Source organism: Pygoscelis adeliae, unplaced genomic scaffold (assembly GCF_000699105.1).
Source record: "Pygoscelis adeliae isolate BGI_AS28 unplaced genomic scaffold, ASM69910v1 Scaffold242, whole genome shotgun sequence".
Classification (NCBI taxonomy): Eukaryota; Metazoa; Chordata; class Aves; order Sphenisciformes; family Spheniscidae; genus Pygoscelis; species Pygoscelis adeliae.
Window position 1 is genome coordinate 4392314 of NW_008824369.1, and position 9394 is coordinate 4401707.

The window sequence follows — 9394 nt, forward strand, 5'->3', positions numbered from 1 at the left end:
CCCCCGCCCCCAGCCTCCGCTGCCACCCGCCCGGGGACACAGCAAAGCCACAGTGATGTGGCTCGCTCGACACAGCCAGCCCAGGAAGCTGCAGGCAGGTGATTACACACCGGCTGGGTGCTTCAATGCATTTTAGCAGGTGCTTTAGGAATGCAAAGTCCAAGAGACACAGAAAAGTTTAAAACCTCCTGCATGGCAAGGAATGCGAGCGTGTTCATTTTCAGGGATGGTGCATGGGAAGCAGAGACCCGAAGGGCTCCTGGGCACCTTTTTCTCCCAGTACCATTTCTGGCAGACGCTATACGGACTGGCTATATGAAGATGGGGGGCCTGGTGGGGGTCCGAGCAGGGGTTAGTCACTGCTGCCCCAGGGTTTTTGCCTGCCCTGCTTGTGCCTGCTTCCCCCTGGCCCCTTTCCCAGGGAGGGAGACTGAAAAGGGCCAGTGCAGCAGGCTCCGGCCAGGGAAACAAAGAGCCCCTTGTCCCAGGCAGCCGGGGCAAAGTGCAGAGCCGGCTTCCCAGGCTTGTTCCTTTCTCCTTCTCTTTCTCCCACTCTGTTTTTTTGTGGCTTTGGGGTGGGATTTTTTTTGATTTTTTTAAAGACTTTTATCCAAGAACAAAGTTCTGACTTCAAAAATCATGCAGATCTGCCTGGCTCTTACTTTGCTGGGGGAAAAGAAGGTGACAAGGGGATTAAATTAAATTATTCCTCAGGATGGCTCATGTGTGAGCATTTGAGCATCTGAGCTCTTCTGGAGGCACCAAGACAACCTGGATCAGCCACTCCACAGGCACCACACACTCACACGGGCAGAGCCATGGGACACTTTGCAGGAAAGCTGTCCCCTACACACACCGGGGGGGAACAGCCCTAACGGAGACCCAGGCCAGGCTGCGATTTGGGAGAGATGGTGTTTAGCCCTGTCTTCGACACTGACTCTCTGGCCAGCCTCTGCCACGTCACTTCATCTCCCTCTCGCCCCCCTTTCCCCCTCTCCAAGTGAGGATAATAATTTTGACATCCTTTAGGCGAGCTGATGGAAGGATAATGTGAGAAGGGTGTAAAGTCACCACTAGGATATGGATGGGGAGGTGTGAGCTGGGGGTTGCCTCTACTCCCATTGAACAGCTCATCCCTGCTCTTGCAAGAAGCCGGTCCAACACCCGACACCCCCAACCCTGCTATAAAGCAGGCTATATACATGACATGTGGCTGTGTATCTATGCGTTGAGGAGCTGGGCTCCCCCTACACATTGCTGAGGCCGTGGCCATGGCCGTGACACTCGAAAAGCCACCACATCCCCTTCACAACCTGCGAAGCACTAAATGCCAGAGCTGTGGGTTGCACTGTGGGCTGGGGGACGAAGGAGCAGCCGGCATGTCCAAGGTTGCTCCCAGGTGATGTGAATCTCCCCAGACCAGCTAATTGCTACAGGTTTCACGTGAGAATGGCTTATAAAAGGGCTGGGCTTGCTCAGGATCTGGTCTAATGTCTTTGGAGGTGGGATGCTGGTTTGCTGTGTATTTACCCTCCTGCCCAGGGAGCTGGGCGGTTCCCGGAGGTTTGACTGCAAATTGAGGGGATTTCTCCTTCTTTTTGTGACTGGGTGTTACAACTGTTTTTTAGGTAACAGAGGAGCTGTTGAAGGATTGTATCCTGATGGTGGCATCTTGTTAGAGAGGAAGGATGGAGAAAGCCTTTGCTGGATGCTGATCAGCAGTGGTGGTAAGTCCTGCTGGGGCCCTTTGGGTTGTCCCTTGGTAGAGCAAGTGTTGTGGTGCCTGAAGTGACAGTGATAGAGCAGATGTGTCCCTGCAGGGCAGACCGGCCCCAGACCCCTTTTCCATGCATGGTCTGGATTTGCCCTAATGAGCCCAGAGGCTGCACACCCAGTGCAGATGCCAGGGCTTGGTCCTCGGGCTCACACTCATGTGTGAGCTGCTGCAGCAGCATCCCTGTAAGCTGTGGCTTGGTATGTGCTCTGCTTCTGACCTGTAATCTGGTAATGCTCCAGCTTCAGTCCCTGCTAAGAGGCTTCATCCCTCCTGAGCTCCTCTGTGGCTTGTAATTAGCTCAGTCCTGGGGAGCTGTGTGTGATGGTGTGGTGCAGGGTGCCAAGTGCTGCTCACTTATGGGGCATGATCCCAGGATGCAGGAGACAGAGCAGGACCACAGGAATGTGCTCAGGGTCCCCCCTCAAGTCCAGGACATCAATTCTGCAACTCAGTGACATGGGGAAGGCTCAGCAGCCCTCCTCTCTCCCCCTGTGGTTGCAGCTCCTGGTGCAGAGCCTCCAAACTCTGCAGTACCGCAAAGCTGCTTTATCCAGCCCAGGAGCACTTGAGAAATCCTGCTTTTCCTTCCTACCCATTGACACAGGAGCCTTTGTCACTGGGAAGCAGAAGGCTCAGGCTGATGCTGCCCAGCATTGCCATCTGCAGAGCCACCCACGCAGGCATGTGCATGGCTGCGTGGCACCCCGTTAAGAGCTGAAACCTCTATTTCCATGCCTGCTCCTTGGTGCTTGCATGCTCCTATGCAAACATATGGTGCTCCCGGTTTGGAAAGCTGAGCTGTGTGTACTGTAAGCTTGTGGGTTGTCTCCCTGGGCCAGAGGGGGAAAGGGGCAGCTGGGGCAAGCCTGCTCTGCGGGCTGCTCCTTTGACTCCAGCCCATCCCACATGAGAAGGGACAGGAGGGCTGATGGAGCAAGACAGTGCAGCGTTTTCTTTTGTATTGGTTCCTGGCATCATGCAAAGAACTGGCAGCTTGGGTAGGGAGCAGAATATGAAAGGTTTTTCATCTAAATCAGTATTTCTCAACCTTTTTTATGGGTAAATTAGCAGATCACCAGATTTCTGGAGTAACCTGCCAAGATGCTCCTGGTGCAAGCCTTGCTTCCACAAAGCAAGTCAAAACAGGCTACAGATTGAATCGTCATTCATCACCTCTGATTACCCTCATGCCCATTTTGCTCATTCCCAGCACTTTGACATGTGGTAACACCCTGGGCTGGCTGGCTGTAGACCATCCCCTGGCACTATATAGCCTGCATGCCATGAGAAATGCTGAACAAGTCTGCTTGCTGACTTAGAGATGCTCCCAGACAGGGACCATGTGCTCAGCCACGTCTGTGCTGTACCTGGCTCTGAACCACAGGCACAGATGTCCCCCATGAACGGACAGGGAAGACAGCCCATCCCCGGCACACCCTGCTACCACAGCAGTGGGTACATGAGGGGCCGAGGCTGGCAGGAGGGAATATGCTGCTGTTTCCCTGAACACACCAGGGACCACACCAAGGGTATACACGATTCCTGTTCCTTGCTCCTCACTCTAGCAGAGACAAGCATGGGAGGCTCCAAGCCAGGCTGGACACAGGCATAGACCATTTCTGCACCCGTGAGAGCCCATATATATCTAGCAGGGCTCGGTTGGTTGGTGGGTGGAAACTCAGCAGGTAATTCCCAGCAGGTCATAACTGTCCATATTCCCATCCTCTGCGCAAGGATATTTATTTTTCTCTCCAGCAGGCTTTCTGCTCTTTATGTAGATGGTATCTCTAACTCTTCCAAGGCAATTCATGACCCTGCAACTACAGCAGACCTGTTTGTTTATTCACAACAGATGGGATTGGTGAGTGTTTCACAAATTACTTTCTGAGCTGGGACTTCTTGTTTCATTTGGTACTTGTGAGACCTCCAACAACAGCTGATTAGTCACAAAATGACTCTGTCCCAGGTGTTTCGTGAATGTTAGGAGGACTGTTTCCAGAACTGAAAATTCTGTTATTCACTCTTTGCTTGTCTGGGAAGTCATCGTGCATGTTCCTTGCTGCCTTGCCTGCATTGCCTTGAGCACAGAAGTTAGTGGGACAAATCCTGAGCTAGCTCTGCCTGCTTAAACTCTGCAACAGCCTGAGGTGGGCAGGGAGTGAGCATGACCACCAGCCCCTCTGCCTGCTGGCAGAGGATTTGGACAGTTTGGGGGCTGGAGCCTTCCCAGCCTCTAACCCTGGCTGCCACTGTGACTGTGAAATTACATGGGCAGGTCACGGTTTCTCAGGTCCATAAAGTCTCCCCATAGCATCCCCTGAGAGACAGGGCCAGGCTCTCATTTAGGATTCCTGGATGCTACTCAAGTACAAATGATATCTGTAAATTATTCAGCAAATGCCTCTGGACAATGAAGGCACAGAAGGAAAATCATGCATTTCACCAGCCAGGCAAGCAGATACTAGGATTTCCATTAGTATTATTTGCAACAGAGAGCAGGGCTGTGTCTAGTGCTACGGTACCAGCCAGTCCTGCTGAGCACAGCAGAGGAGGTAACTCCTTGCCCCTGACCTGCTGATCTCTCTCTGCATAAAATCCTTTCCTCAGCAGCAGCAAGCCTGGACTATAAACTTGAACAGGAGCACAGACTTGGATCCAAACTCTCCTGAAGGTCAGCACTGCTCAGCTCAACTAATTGTCATCTGAAGCAAACGTCAGGAATATGATGCTTGTGGTATTGTGTTATCGTGAGAAGTTACAGTGGATCACATCAAGCCCATTGGACTCTGGACTTTCACTGTATGAAAATGTTGAGGTTCAATCACACCTGGAAGACCCCAAAGGGAGACCTGAGCTCTGTGTGTTTGGTCGTGTCTCCTCTGCCTTGCTCAGCCCCTGCTCTGAGCATCCATCCCCTTGCAGCATCTCTCTGAGTACTCAACCTTTTGCAGCTGCAGCCAAGCACCCCCCAAGAGCAATGAACTGAAATAACAGTCGTGCTCTTCTCCCTTCCTTTCCATAGGAGCTGTAGTCGGTTTGCATTGCTTTGTCTCGCTGTGGAGCTGGGGGTGTGGGAAGGAAGGAGGAGGGGAAGGCAAGCCTGGGAGTAGTCCTGGCAAAGCCCTGTCTCTCACATTCACTGACCTGCTGCGCTGGGCAGTGGCTTGAATTTCCCATGCATCGTGTTGGCAGCTACCTCATGAAGCTGGCCATAGCGAGCTGTGCCAAAGAATCACATCAGGCTGATATCCAACACTGGCTGAAGGAAGGAAAAGACCATCGTGCATCCATTTCCCAGGCAGCCAAGAGACCGTCCTTCCCCCAAAAAGTACAAGGCACAGGGCTTGGCTTGCCCACTGCTGCACACTTCCAATGCAGTGATCCCCACCTGAGCCCATCCTGCCGGGTCCCCCAACCCTCCCAAAGGAGGGAAAGGGGCAGTTTGAGGGAATACCCCATAGCTAAATGGTGCTCCGAGTACTTGTTGCCTTTCAAGTACCTGGCTCCAATGATAACTGTACCCTGGGCATCCAAACCTACATGAGATGAATCCTACCAGTACTGTCTTAAGAGGGTATCTGAGTCAACCTGGCCCCACAGAGCAACCAATACGGAATTGGTCAGTGATATCAGGTGATCCTGGTTTTCCCTAGGTATTCTGGGGGCCTCCCCACCTCTTGGAGCAGTGCCTTTTGCAGCAAGGGGATCTGCTCAGCTGGGGGCTGCCTGGCAGGTCTTGCTGGGGATGGTGGGATGGGGCTGGTGCTTGCATGGTGAGGAGCCCCTACCTCTTGAGCAGCTCCGAGCTGTGATATCAATGCTGAAAGCATTTCCCTTCTCACTGCTTCATCCCACGTGGGCTGTGGGGGAAGCAGAGCTCTTGGAAAGCGTCTTGGCATGTGTGGCAGCAGGCAAGGGCTGCTTGTGCTTTCATTGCAAAGCAAACAGGGACCAGATCTTCCCAATGCGGTAGCTCTGCTCAGGCTGTCAGCCTGGCATTGCTCTTCTGGTGTTTGGGGTCTGAGCACCCCAATGTTTTCTCTCATTCCTCTTCCTGCTGGTTCTCCTCTCCCTCTCTTGCCTGGAGATGCTGGAGGAGGGGTTGGTGAATGTCTCCTTGCTCAGTAATTACAGGTGCAGGGAGCAACAGGGAAGGTCTTCCCAGCTGTTTTCCCCAAACTCAGAGGATTTGCTTTTGAGCAAGTGTAGAGTTCAGATCTCCAACCCCTTATGCCAGTGTGGAGGTGGCAGTGTCTACATCGCGGACACCAGGCAGGTGAGGACAAGCCTGGACCACGCACCTACAGAGGCCACTGCTCTCCCTAACCTCCTGCTGCTTCTGGGCTGAGAAATTAATGTGGATTTTCCTGGCTGCTCCTCTTTGTTACTCTGCACAGGGCAAGACAAGCAAACGCAATAAGATTTAGAGCTTCTTACATGAACAAATCAAATCGTGAACTGCTATCAGTTAATTAGGATGATTCAGTGCCCTGCGCAGCCTGCAGCTCCCAGCAAACCCCTCTCCACCGGCTGCTCCGAGGCTGCTGAAGCCAGCCAGATACAGCAGCTCCCTGCTTAATCGTGTTTCCTTTCAATTATGGCTCTGGATGGCCAAAGTTCGGGAAGCATTTTGTGTCCCTGCAGGGAGATCGGGGCTGAGCCACAGCCCCACGGCAGCTACGTGGGCAGGAGGCACCGGACCATGTCTGAGTAAAAAGTGGGCCAAAGCGGGGTCAAAGTTGGCGGTGATGGTGGAGGGGAGGGATGGGTTACTGGCTCGGTGTAACCTGGTCGATGAGACTCAATCAAGATGCGACTTGCACTGATCTGTTGCTCTGGGGGGAAACCAGCACCGTTTTGGTGAGCTGGGAGGAGGAGAGGAGAGGGTGGAGGGAGAAGGGGGGAATAACTCTAGTGGTTGGATAAAGCAAGAAGAATCACATCTGCTTGCACACCGTAACTGCATGCTGCTGCTGGCATCGTGGCTGAATTTGGCCTGTCAGGCAGGAGGTGGATATCGTTTGCCATGGTGCAGGCTGTGAGCGACAGGGAAAGCCTTGCAGCAACGGCATGCTTTAACTCCCTTTCCCCATGGTGGCAGAGATGGAAGAGCCTCCTGGACTCTGCAGCAGAGCAGAAACCACCAACAGCCTCATTTATAACCACAACCTGCTCAAACAGCATCGCTATTCCCACCACAGCGACAGCTCCCTCCGCTTGCTTTCTTCCCCTCCACCCCAGCTGCAATGCTCCATCTCCAAAGCCCAGCTGGGAGGGATTCAGGGACACCCCAGTGCCCCTCCAGCCCCAAGTTTTCTCCTGGCAGTTCACAAAATGCTCCCGCATTGATTGCCGCCTTTCATCTCTTTGTTCAAAGCCTGGTGCCTTTGCTACAGCTTTCACACAACAGGTCTTTCATCACCACGCTGTTTTTTATTTATTCCTTTTGGCGAGTGTGTTGATGGCCAAGTTCCTCCTTTCTTGGTCCTCACTCAAAATTAGATAAAACAACATTAAAAATGAAGCTGTTCCAGGCTTTTCCACTACAAGGAAAACTTTCTAATTTTTTTTTTTTCAAGGAAGGCCACAAGCAAGAGTTTCTCATCCTCTGAAAAGATGTCACAAGATGCTTCTGATGACTTGAAGGGCATGTGCCACCGTGAGCCCCATGGCTCCTGCTCATGCCAGTCCCCATTGCAGAGCCCGGTCCCTGTTACTTGCAGCCCAGGGAAGCTGATAGAGCACCCTGGCACAACAGGAGCTGCTTTTAGGGTCTCTTTTGGGAAATGCCATGGCAGAGCGTTTCTGCAGAGAGGAGAGCTGGTGTGTGTGGAGTGTGGGGGGGATGGGGATTAGCCAACTGTCATTTTTAAGCACTAGGCTAAGAGGATCTCTGCAGTGATGTAGGAAGCTCTGGATTAGGATCTTGTGCTGGTGATCGCCTTGGCATGTCTTGGGGTGAAAGCCAAGGGAGCGCCCATCTCCTCCTGCTCCCTGTCCAGCCCTGGCACCCAGCAAGAGGTGGAGGATGCCCCTGAGGACCCGACCCTTCCCATGCCCTGCAGCCCCTGCCCTGCACACGGGCTATATCCCTGCAAGGCACTCTGTAACACCTCATCCCCATTTAACAAGTTGTCTCTAGAAAGGACCGTCGCAAAGTTGGAACACGCTAATTTTGGATAAATCAAGCAACAGGCTGGCAGATGGGTTCTGCTGGGGGGGGGCTGAGGGGGGGGGCAGCCCCTCCTCTGCTGCCCAGCTACCAGAGACCCCCTGCACGTACCACTGCCGTAGGGCAAAGGTACAGTTTTTCTCCTCCTCTGGGGTGACAGAGCTTTGCTCGGCTTCATCTCACCCTGGCTCTGTCTTCTGTATGCCAGCTGAGTAAAACAGTTTTGAATTCTCTGTTTTCACAAGGAGTTTTGGACCAGATGCATCGTGCAGACCTGCTGGGTACCTCCTGCATCTCCCCCAAGTAAAGGTTATCAGGAGGTAGCTACAGCAACAAAATGGTCTTTGAGCAGGTGCCCACATGTTTCAGGCAGCTTTTGGAGGTGCAAGCGTGGATTTTCCCCATGGGACACCTGGAAGGAGAGAAGCTGGTGGCTTGGGGGGGTGGGAGGGAGGTCTCTGGCCCTTACCCAACCCAGGCAAACGTCCCTCAGGGATGCTTCTGCCTGAAGCAGGCAAGAAACACCATCACCACTCCTTTCCAGACAAGTTTTTCTCTGGTATCTGACTCTAATAGGACCACTGGGAGTCTGACAGTGGCGGCAGCAGCAGAGCTGAATGCCCCCAGGAACTGTGCCAGCCTGTGGGACCCTCCGCAGCCATGAAAACATCCCCACCACAGTCACAGAGAGCTGGGGACAAAGCCTGTCCTCGGTGCAAAACTGAGCACCCCCAACACCTCCCTGAGCCCCGTCTGGCCATGCATCGCCCAGCGCTCTGTGATCTGACTCATCCTCAGCCACCCGGCGTGCTGGAGGGCTGTGGGTGGCCGCTGTCCCCGTGTCACCCACCAGCTCCCTGCTAAAGGCCACATCTGATCCCGCAGCAGCGTGCGTGACCAAGTGCCCTCTGACCCATGCCTGGTGGTCCTCAGGTTTCCCCCTACGCAAGTAATGCCATGAGGTTTCCTAACACACCTGAGTTGCTAAAACAAGTCCCTGCTGCTGCTGGAAAACCTCCCTGGGTATGTCACAGAGGAGGGGTAAAGGATCCACACCGTTGCATCCCATGCGAGCCCTGCAGAGCCCCTGGGTCCTGGCTGGGGGAGCCACCCCGAGGGGGCTTCACCTGGGCGCAGAGGGACCCTGGTCAACATTGGTCCCTCCACGGAGGGTTTGCAGCCAGCGGTGGGGTCGGTCCCCCAGCAGCGGGAGGACAACGGTGGAGTTAGACCCAGCGAAAGGCAGCGAGGGCTCCCAAGGATGCTCAGAATCCCTTAGGGATGCAGAAAAGCAGGTAGCCTTCTCCCAGAAGACCAGCCCGCACGTGCCCTGGGCTTTGGGGCACTCAGCAGCTTTTGAAGGTCCTTTCGGGCTCCATCCCCGCCGGAGCTGAGCCCGGGCAGGGGCTGGGGCTGTCCTGGGGCTCCGCAAGCACCAGGGGGTC